This window comes from Camellia sinensis, chromosome 5 (assembly GCF_055761805.1).
Source record: "Camellia sinensis isolate YWXY chromosome 5, ASM5576180v1, whole genome shotgun sequence".
In the NCBI taxonomy this organism is placed as follows: domain Eukaryota; kingdom Viridiplantae; phylum Streptophyta; class Magnoliopsida; order Ericales; family Theaceae; genus Camellia; species Camellia sinensis.
In genome coordinates this window covers 15,437,199-15,449,314 of record NC_138965.1, presented here as the reverse complement: position 1 = coordinate 15,449,314, position 12,116 = coordinate 15,437,199, and positions in this window count along the sequence as shown.

The following is a 12,116-nucleotide window of genomic DNA, read 5'->3' as shown; positions in this document are numbered from 1 at the left end:
GGCCGCCCATGGGCCGTGGGCGGGTTTCGGACAGCTACGAGGCGCGGGCTAATTTTACACTCCTATCAATGTGAATGTTAACGTGTCAATGTAAATATTTACATTGTCAACGGGCCGGGCCTGGCCTGCCCCGGGTGGCGGGCGGGCTTTTGGCTGCCCATGGGCCGCGGGCCAATTTTATACTCTTATCAATGTGAATGTTAACATGTCAATGTGAATATTCACATTGTCAACAGGTCGGGCCGGGCCTGCCCTGGGCCGTCCATGGGCCGTGGGCGGGTTTCGGGCAGCCACGAGACGCGGACTAATTTTACACTCCTATCAATGTGAATGTTAACATGTCAATGTGAATATTCACATTGTCAACGGGCCGGGTCGGGCCCGTCTTGGGCCGCTGGTCAATTTTATACTCTTATCAATGTGAATGTTAACATATCAATGTGAATATTCACATTGTCAACAGGCCGGGCAGGGCTGGGACCGCCCCGGGCCGCCCATGGGCCGTGGGCGAGTTTCGGGTAGCCACGAGGTGCGAGCTAATTTTACACTCCTATCAATGTGAATGATAACATGTCAATGTAAATATTCACATTGTCAACGGGCTGGGCCGGGCCTGCCCCGGGCGGCGAGCGGGCTTTTGGCCGCCCATGGGCCGCGGGCCAATTTTATACTCTTATCAATGTGAATATTCACATTGTCAACAGGCCGGACCGGACCCGCCCCGGGCCGCGGGCGGGTTTCACGCCGCCACGGGACGCGGACTAATTTTACACTCCTATTAATGTGAATGTTAACATATCAATGTGAATATTCACATTGTCAACGGGCCGGGCTCGCCTCCGCTCACGGGCGGGTTTCGGGCCGCCCACGAGCCAATTTTACATTCCTACCAATGTGAATTTTAAAATATGAATGTTCACATAATAAAATTGCTAACCGTTCAAAAAATATTTATAAGGGTATCAAAATTAAATATAAGGGCATAAGTGTCCAAGAAAATAGTGTAAATCAAGAAAAAGGACTTATGGAATAAAACTATACATACATGGGACAAAATGGGTTAAAAAATTCCTTCATGGACTTCTTGGATTAAAACACTTCTAAATGGGATTTATCAATAATTTACCCTTGTTTGAATTATAATGCCTTTTTTTTTTATGAATAATGTTGGAATTTTTTTTATTATAAAGTTTTGTTTGATTTGGTTTTCAGAATATATTTTAAGAAATTGTTTCTAAGAAACTAAAAGGTAAAAAAGAAATTTTTTCTTTTGAGAGGGTGGAAATAATTTTTTTAATATTTATTTTCGTTAAATTAGTTTTTATTTTTTTAAAAGTATAACATGGCGACAACTTTGATGTCATTACTAAACCAATCCATTAAATTAAAAAAATTTAAAACTAAAAGCATTTCATATATTAAACATATTGATTATACATTAAAAGCCTAATAACGATCCATTAAATGATAACAATTAAAAAATATCTCTTAACAACAAGTACAATCATCTATTACATGATAACCATTCAAAAATATCAACAAAAGCAACCACCTATTACATGATCATCATCCAAACACATACTAAAAATTAATTAGGTAAAAGAATAAAAAAATAAAAATGTAAAAGATTTATCATTTTTATATAATTTTATCTTTGGTGAGTAGGAATAATTTTTAAAAATTTTAAAATAATTTTTGACATTTATTTTTGTAAAACTAATTTATATTTTATAAAATTAACGATTTTGCCCTTGAAATGGAGCAATGATCTCTTTAATTGTCCTTATTTAGAACGAGATTTAAAATCCAAGATCAAATGTATCACAATTGAAAAGTCTGGAATTAAAATGACACAAGTACCAAACTAAAGCAACTATTAGTGTAATTTGCCCTTGTTAGTAACAATCTTGCTTGGGTCAAATCAATAGAGAAGATTCGACAGAGAAACCAAAATTTTACAAACAACAAACAGATCAAGCAACTATGGTTGGTGTCTTATGCCTTGACAGATTCAAGGATTTCTTTGGAGGTAATCAACAGAGAGAAACAAACTAAAAACTGGTATTCTTTGCCGAAATTGTTACTTGTTGCAAAGATGTGAACAAGAACAAAAAACAAAAACACAAAAAAACCAGAAAAATTTTACTGATTACAAGAACCAGAAAACCATCACAGAAACACTAAATTAAACCTACCCCTAGAGAGAATAAACTACTCCTATGATATGTTTAAGTAATCTACTCCTAATTGAACTCATGTTGAGTGTTGATGAGTAATTCCTTTCTCTCTGCAAATTCTTGGCAATTAAACCAAGATTTTATGCAATCTAAATACCAGGAATTCAGAACATGGTATTTTAAGTATCATACACCACAACAGCTAGAAACACTAAAACAACAGTATTATTTCATTTACATAAATATCAGAAACTTAGATCCTTTCCAGAATGGTATTTTAAGTTTGTCAGTATAATGAACATACTTCCAGAACTCCAACTTAATGTTTTAGATGATCTCCAGAAAACATGGTTAACAACCGATGGTCAGATTATTAAATCCATACATCCACTTCCTCAATCATCAGATTATTAAATCCATACATCCACTTCCTCAAGAAGCTTCATCAGCAGCAATAGATGTCAAAGGGCTATCTAGTAGTTTATGTTGGAGAGAGTGAAAAGAAGCTATTTGTGATTCCGCTATCATACTTGAACCAACCTTCATTCCAAGACTTATTAAGTCAAGCCGAGGAAGAATTTGCATTTGATCATCCAATGGGTGGTCTCACCATTCCCTGCAATTAAGACATCTTCATTGACCTCACTTCTCGATTGGGTCGATCATGATTCATTATAGAAGAAATGCTAGGATATGTCAGCAGAACACAATTTTGTAAAGAAGTAATTACCATTTCTATGTACAAAATTTATCTCTTTTCCTTTTCTTGTTCACACAAACGATTCATGGTAGAGATAAATGTCATAAGAACATTAATATAATTCTCACATTAAGAGGGAAAATATTCATTGCATTGAAATTTCCGTTTGTATAGCTTCTGTAGTGTTAATATTGGTAAACAAAGGCATTCCACTTATTTGGACTTGTCATGTTGGTCATGGTTGTTTTAGCAAGAAAAAAACTGAATCAATAGTCATTGCCTAACCAATGATGTCTCATAGAGATTTGATGAAATTCTTTTGATGGACACTCTTATCGCAAGATGCTAAGGTACAAAAGCTAGGCCATGGATGACGGATTGATACTGAATTGCAAAATGCATATGCTAAATTATGGAAATTTTGGAGCCATTATCAGCAATAGAGTATAAATAGGCTGTGCTTATCTGTTGGTGAATTATGTAAAAACTATGTATTTCTGAGGATGTAATGTTTAACATTAACAATTCCAATGGAATGAAGTCAAAATAGAGAACCAGTCACTATAGAGTACCATAAACACCTATGTAAGGCTGTTTTTACAACATTTATGGGTATTAAGAGCAGGTCTAGAGCAACAACAAAAAGGATCTGATTTGACTGAAAAAGGTTAATTTCATTGAAGAGGTGTGAAGCAGCTGAAGAACTTGTTGTGGATTTTGATGCTGTCATTAGGGTAGCCTCTCTAGTAGGTAATATCAGTAAATTGTATGCAAATTGTACTTTTTCATTTTACCGAAGATTAGGGTTGGAGTGAAGAGGGTAAATTGTCATTTTGAGATATCATGTTTGTTATGACTGTTATTCACTAGAGCTTTAATCAACAAATAAGCTACTCTCCTTTGGGTTGGTGACCTGTGAATGATTTTGATTGTTCAAAGCGAAAGTTTTTGTAATGATTCCATCAAAAATTTGCATGACTGATCTATAATACATAAGTAGGAGCAATGAATTCATGAGTGATCTTAAATATATGGGGCATAGTTTGGCGACATTAGCACATGATGGATCACATGGTTTTGTCATTCTACTCATCGTCAAGACTTTAGAGTGACAGGGACTAATAAATAACAAAAAATAATTGGTAGAATAGAGAACATTGTGTCCTACAAATTCTGCTCACAGCCTAAAAGGGGCCCTTCGAAATTTCTTTTAATTTTCTCTTTGATCTTAGCTAAATAAGACTTGATATATGCTTCATTAAACCTTTACGTGAAATCAGTACATGTTGAAACACCATGAGAACTCCAAAGATAAAACTAATTATGCTATCTTTGCCTCCAATTTTGTTAATTAGTTCAATGGGATCAGTAAACTACTGCTACATATTGTACTGATAAATGTCATTATGTTATCTGTCAATGAAAATAATAATGAAAACACAAATGGCATAAACACAAATTCGAAGAGTTTTACTCATTTGGCTGTTTCAGATTGAACGTGGGCTTTTCGAAGAAAATATGACAACATTGGCCCAAACCTAGCTGCATCACTTGCTCAACATATCAAAGATTTGGCTTTAGTAAAAAGAGTGCTGCAATGCAATCAGACCATTCATATCAAATAGATAAATTTCCGGGAAGATTAAACTAAAAAAGAATAGTGAAACTATTCAATTACATGAAGATTCAACTCCCAATTCACTTCTCAACTGAAAGCATATTCACATTGATTTCACAAGAAACATTCCTACTATTCTAATTCATGATGGTGTGAATCCAAAAAAAAAGAAAGTCTGAGTCAATGATGTTAAGAGTCTTTATTTGTTTCTTGCTCATGAGCAATTCAAACTGCAAGTGATATCAATGAAGGTCTCTTCTTTACATGGAATTGTAAGACCATCCATTGGATGATCATACCCAAATTCTTCTTCAGCCTATCTCAACAAGCTCTGGAATGAAGGATGCTTCACATATGAAATCGGAACAACATATCGCTTCTTCTCAGTTTCTCCAACATAAACAGCAAGGTGGCCTTTGGGTACATCCTGTGCCATTGGAGCAGAAAGAGCTCCTCTGAAAACTAGTTTCGCTTGAGGAATCCCTAGCAATCGGATACCCATGATTTCTAGTTTGATTTTTTTTAATTGGAAGTGTGATCTTAGCAAGTGATTGATCTCTAAGGCTTGTGCAGAACAAGATTGTTAAATGGAGTGTGTGGTGAAGAGACTAGTGCATAATGGTCCCTTGAATGCCACATGACATGAGGTACCACATGGATATGCCTCCCCAACTGGTTAAATGGATCAAAGATTAAATTAGTAGGGACTTTTCTGTGAAATAATCTCACATCTTCATTACACAAGCCATATGTGGCTGTTATAAGATTTTGTTGAGAAATTTTGGTCAAGTAAACATGAATCCAACCAGTGTTGAGTGTGTTGTAGCAACACCAGACATGGGATTTTGCACAGTTGAGTTGCTCATGTGACAGTTGTGTTGCACAGTTTAATTTGAATTTTTTTTTTTGAAAATTAGAGATTGAATAGTTGAGGTGAAGGAACCCCAAGTACAAAGGGAACATCCAGTGGTTGCATATAGTGGCTTGCTATGTGGAAATTGGAATGAAGCAAGCGCTCCCAAAAAACATATTCAACATTTTTACTTGTCACTCAGATTTAAATGACAAATATCTTCAAGGGTTTGACATTTGACATTGAGAAAAGGAAAAAGAAAAAAAGAAAAGAAAAGAAAAGGTGAAATTTTTGTGTTTAACCCTGTTTGTGGAGGAAAAAGAAAAGAGAAGGGAAAGGTGAATTTTTTTTAGGTGTAGTTTATTCACTTTTTTCTTTTATTTTTTTTCCCTCTATAAATTTAGGGTAAATTATATTAACACTCCCTGAGATTTATATTTATTACAGTTTCTCCTTTCACCTTTTGGAAATTACATCCCCCTCTTTGAAGTTTAAAGTTTCATTACAGATTGCTCTCTCCTAATTTAATTTTTTTAAATACAAATTTTGCTTTCACTAGGTAAATTACATTGACACCCCTCACATTTTAGAAATTACAATCCCCTCCCCAAGGTTTAAAGTAGCATTACCAATTGCCCTCTCGGTTAGTATTAGTTGAAAAAAAATTCGTTGAAAAAAATATATTTAATTGCAAAAAAAATTATTTGAAAATAAAAATTAATTGAAAAAAAATTTTGTTAGTCAAAATTTTAAATTTCTGTTTAAAAACCAACGTAAGATAAGAATTACACTGACACCCCTTGAGATTTATGTTTATTACACTCAAAAGATAAAAATGATAATTATTTTTTATTTTTTATTTCTTAACCAAATTAATTTTTAATTTTTTAAATTTTTTTCTAAAAATCAAACCATACATAGTCTAAGAATCTTTTGATAAGTCATTTCTTACGTTAGTAACTTATTTAATTATTTGTTAATTTTACGACATTTTTACCATCTGAGGTCTATTTGGTAACCATTTCGTTTTCAGTTTTCAATTTATATTTACAAAAATTTTAAAAACTGTCATAAAAACTTATTTAATAATTTTTTTGGTTTATAAATGGTTGTCTTAGTTTGTAAATTTGAGAAAAAAATGTAAATTCAAAAAATGAGTTTACTTTGATTTTTAAACAGAAATTTAAAAATTTGACTAACAAAATTTTTTTCAATTAATTTTTTTATTCAAATAATTTTTTTTCCAATTAATTTTTTTTTTCAATTAATTTTTTTTTCAACTAATACTAATCGATGAGGAAATTGGTAATGCTACTTTAAACCTTGGGAAGAGGATTGTAATTTCTAAAATGTGAGGGGTGTCAATGTAATTTACCCAGTGAGGGCAAAATTGGTATTTAAAAAACTTAAATTGCTGGAGAAAGCAATCTATAATGAAACTTTAAACCTCGGTGAGGGGGATGTAATTTCCAAAAGGTGAGGAGGGAATTGTAATAAATATAAACCTCAGGGGGTGTCAATGTAATTTACTCATAAATTTAAGAACCAAACATAGCCTATAGAGTCCTTCTTATGTATTAGAAAAAGGAGTGAATTACACTAACAGTCCCTCTAGTTTGGGTCACTTTGGTCCCTATTCAGTTGTAATACATTTGATCTTTAATTTTGAATCTCGTTTCAAACAAAGACAATTGAAGACATTGTTGCTCTATTTGAAGGGCAAAGTCGTCAAACAATTTATTTTGTATTGGTTAACTTATATGTTGTTTGAAATATAATTGCCTTTTTTTTTATGAATAATGTTGGAATTTTTTTTATTATAAAGTTCTGTTTGATTTAGTTTTCAGAATATATTTTTATAATTTTTTCTAAGAAACTAAAAATTAAATTTGTTGAAAAAAAAAAATAAAAACATATCATTTTTATATAATTTTATCTTTTGATAGGGAAGAAATAATTTTTTTAAATAATTTTTTTATATTTATTTTCGTTAAATTAGTTTTTTTTTTTTTTAAAAGCATAACATGGCGACAACTTTGATATCATTATTAAACCAATCCATTAAATCAAAAAATCTAAAACTAAAAGCATTTCATATATTAAACATATCGATTATACATTAAAATCCTAATAACTATCCATTAAATGATAACCATTAAAAACAATCACCTATGATCATCATCCAAACACATACTAAAAATTAATTAGGTAAAAGAATAAAAAAAATGTAAAAGATTTATGATTTTTATATAATTTTATCTTTGGTGAGTAGAAATAATTTTTAAAAATTTTAAAATAATTTTTTGACATTTATTTTTGTAAAACTAATTTATATTTTATCAAATTAACGATTTTGCCCTTGAAATAAAGCAACGATGTCTTTGATTGTCCTTATTTGGAACGAGATTCAAAATTCAATATCAAATGTATCACAATTGAAAAGTCAGGAATTAAAATGACACAAGTACCAAACTAAAATGACTATTAGTGTAATTTGCCCTTGTTAGCAAAAATCTTGTTTGGGTCAAATCGACAGAGAAGATTTGATAGAAAAATCAAAATTTTACAAACAACAAACAGATTAAGCAACTATGGTTGGTGTCCTATGCCTTGATAGATTCAAGGACTTCATTGGAGGTAATCGACAAAGAGAAACAAACTAAAAACTGATATTCTTTTCCGAAATTGTTACTTGTTACAAAGACGAGAACAAGAACAAAAAACAAAAACACAAAAGAACCAGAAAAAGTTTACTGATTACAAGAACCAGAAAACCATCACAGAAACAATAAATTAAAACTACCCCTAGAGAGAATAAACTACTCCTATGATATGTTAAAGTAAGAAAAAAGCTTCATACCCCCACTGGGGGTCGACCCCCCAGTGAGGTGTCGGCCCCGGATTGGTCCAAAAAAAAAACTGTTTTTTTTTTTTTTTTTTTTTTTTAAGTTTTCAGCCAGTGGGGGCGCGCCACGTCACTGGGGGCGCGACCCCCACTGGGTGTATGGATCACGGCTGTTAAAGTAATCTACTCCTAATTGAACTCATGTTGAGTGTTGATGATTGATTCCTTTCTCTCTGCAAATTCTTGGCAATTAAACCAGGGTTTTATGCAATCTAAATACCAGGAATTTAGAACATGGTATTTTAATTACCATACACCACAATAGCTAGAAACACTTAAACAACAATATTATTTTCATGTACATAAATATCATAAACTTAGATCCTTTCCAGAATATTATTTTAAGTTTGTCAGTATAATGAACATACTTCCAGAACTCCAACTTAATGTTTTAGATGATCTCTAGAAAACATGGTTAATGACCGATAGTCAGAGTATTAAATCCATACAATCATTAGAACTAGCACCAAGTGTAGATTCTTGCTCCGGTAACCCTTTAGTCATCACAGCTTTTGTAAAACCATCTGATACCTCTTCTGAAAGAAAAGAATTTGTTCAAGTCAAAGATCTTATCCCGATAATTAAACAAAATAATTATACAAATCTTCATTTTCAAACTGTAGGAAAACAGTTAACCAAAATTGAAGAATTTGTAGAAGAACTGGTACGACACCAAAAGGAAAAATCTATATCAAATCCTCACATTCAACCAATAAATGTTAAACCACCCTTATAGGTCACTAATTTTAAACTTAGATCCAATGAACGTGATAATGAATTCATGGACGCCTTTAGTCAGAAAATGAAAAACATTAACATAGGACAATCTAGCTCTCAGATAAATATGCTTTCTGCTTCGCAGCAACCAGGTAACCCTGATGATGAGGAAGATGATCTTTCCCCATCACAAATCTTAGAAATACAAAATAACTTCCAAGATATTCAGTTTGTTAACAAAACCAATTTTCCCCAACAAACCTCCAGAATGGCTCTAACAGGACATAGTAGGTGTTATTATTCCCGACCTACTCCTTAGGATATTCTATATGAAGAAGATTTTCTTCATACCTAGAAATTGTGAGAACCCGAATATACAAATCAATTAAATAATTAAATAATAATAATTTCACAATCTCAAATATTTTGATGGTGAATCCTAAAGTGCAAATTAATTATTATTGAATGATCTTTTAATTAATTTTAAACTTAAAATAAATTTATGGTGAAAGTATTCAATTTAGAGGCAAGATTTATTATTTAAAAAAAAAAAGAGAGGGTAAGTTAGTAAGTATATTTTGTTATATTTTATTTAAATTAATTGGTTAGAAAATAAAATAATATAAAGAGATAATAATTTAGAGCTTTTTTGTTTAGATATATAAAGTAATCCTAGGTTGCCTAATACAATATATAACAGCAGCCACAGGGAAAGAGAGATTGAGAGAAAAGAAGAAAAAAAAAGGTCGGGTGTGTGGTAGGTCTCTATCTTGCTTCTTCTCTTTGTTTTTGTTCTTTATCCTTGCTCTATTATTATTTAGTTCATTGATGAAGAGGTTATAGGTTTATGTATTTTGTATATATATATACTGTTAAGAAATCTGATGAGTTAAATTCATTTATAAAGAATGGGTGTAATTCTTAGTTCAAAAATTCTGCACATAATCACAAACTTTAAAAATCAAGAAACAATATCAAACGAATGAATTTTAAACTAAAATTTTTACAGTAGATCAATTACATATTGAATTTCATATCTGAATTGTTTCATAATTTTTGGGAGTCAAAATCCATATAAACTGATGCGTTCAAATCTGTCCAGAAAACTAGTTTAAACGGTAAATTCGGGAGTGTTGTTCTTTTTGGGTATCAATCCAAAAATTATCAAATCAGTGTCATTAGAACCGGTTACGAGTCTAGTTTCGTAAATTTTTTGCCTTGCGTTGATTTCTTATGTATACTAAGAGAACTATTAATTTCTTTAAAGTGCTGCAGAAAACAATCTGTTTTGGCATAATTAATTGTAAATAATTATTTTGATAAGCAAATCAAGTAAAACCAATTGGGTTTGAAACTTAGGATATATTAATTGATATCTGGAGGGTTTTGGAATTTTTTGAATGGTGTAGAGTGGGTTTTTAATTTTCAGAGTTAGTGAACAGTTCGGGAAAACCTATCAAAAATTCTATTTTATCTCAAAGTCACATTTAATTAAGTTTCGACCGGAACCCATGTCTTGGGTGATTTTAGACCTTGAAGAACATGAATTTAGGTAATATTTAAGAGTATCAGTAAGTTGAGTTGAGCCGTGTTAGTGCGCTTTAGTTGAGGTTGCTTAGTTCCTATTCTTTAGTATTTTTAAATTAGTAGTGACGTGTAGTTTTCATACTTGGTTTAGGGCACTAGTTGGACTTTTATACTCTATTCGAGGATTACATTATTTCGTTTTCAGGTGAGTAGTTTCATTCTACATATTTTTATAAATGTTCCTCTATCCTAAACTGTTGAAAAATTAAATTGTTATTTCATGACTAAACTGTTTTGATAAATTATTATATTATCAATGGAATCAAATTATTTCTGAAATATGTGTGAACTTGGCATACTACACTGAAGGTTATCAATGGAATCAAAATGTTCCTGTACCCTGAACTGTTTTGATGGATCGTGGTTACTCGTAGGAATGGCCAGATCTGGTTGTCGTTGGTCTAAGCTTGGACTCATGAAGGTTAGTGAGAGGGTAATTTATACTTATAAATTGGGCTGAGCTGGGTAATGGGCCGTTATGGGCCACATTGCGAAGGGCTGAGTAAAAAGGCCATGAAGTTACTCCGGTCCAAGAGAGGTGTAAAGTTACTCCGACCCAAGAGAGATGCAAAGTTACTCCGGTCCGCGAGAGACCTAAAGTTACTCCAGTCCCAAAAGAGCTTATGGTAAGTTTGGTCGTCACTCACAAAAGTTATCCCGGTTTGGACCGGAGTAATGGTTATTCCGGTCTAGACATACCGTGGTTAGCATTAAGAAGAGCCAAGGTAAGAGCAGTGAATGGAAGAGCCGAGCTAATGTTATCTCGGTCTAGTCTGTGGCTTAGCATAGCCATTCTTACCTCGGTCATGTTGAAGTCTGACCATGATAGAACCATCTCACTTGGTTTATGCAGTGAGGGGGGTGTTGAAGGATAGGCATTATCTTTCAGGAGTATGAATCCTAGGAGGACTTTACATGGAGGAGTAAAAGTCCTACTAGGATTGTGCCACGCGGAACCTATAAAAACTTACAACATCACCTATGGAGAGGTAACACACAACTTTGATTCTCAAATACACAGAGCTTTTTGTCTTTGTCTATTTTGCTGACTTAGGCATCGGAGAGGTATCCGGCACACACCCGCCGGCTAGCTCACGTTTGTGTTTTCAGGGAGTAAAGCGACGACATTTGGAGGAACGCAGACTTGATCAACAGGATTATACGAGAAGATTTATTTCTTTCCCGTACAATTGGCGCCGTCTGTGGGAATAACAGACAGAACAAAACCTCTTGATCAAGTTTCCCTCGCTAGTTGGATGGTGCACAACGAAGATTTACCACAGTCTGCCATTGATGGACAAACACCAGAAGGAGGTGGGAGGCGCGAAGGTTTGCCTCCTATCCCTCCTATGGCGGAGTTGGAGCCCCAAGACATAACCCCAGGAGGGATGCTAGGGGGAGGCGGAATAACAGCCCCTGTCACCCTCATTCACAAAGTCTTGACAGACAAAGGCGGAGGATTAATCCTCAAGTTTTGGAGGACTGTGTAAAGGAGCAGGACAAATTAATAGGACGGATGGCGGCGGACATGGAGATTATGAAACGCCAGATGAAGGGAA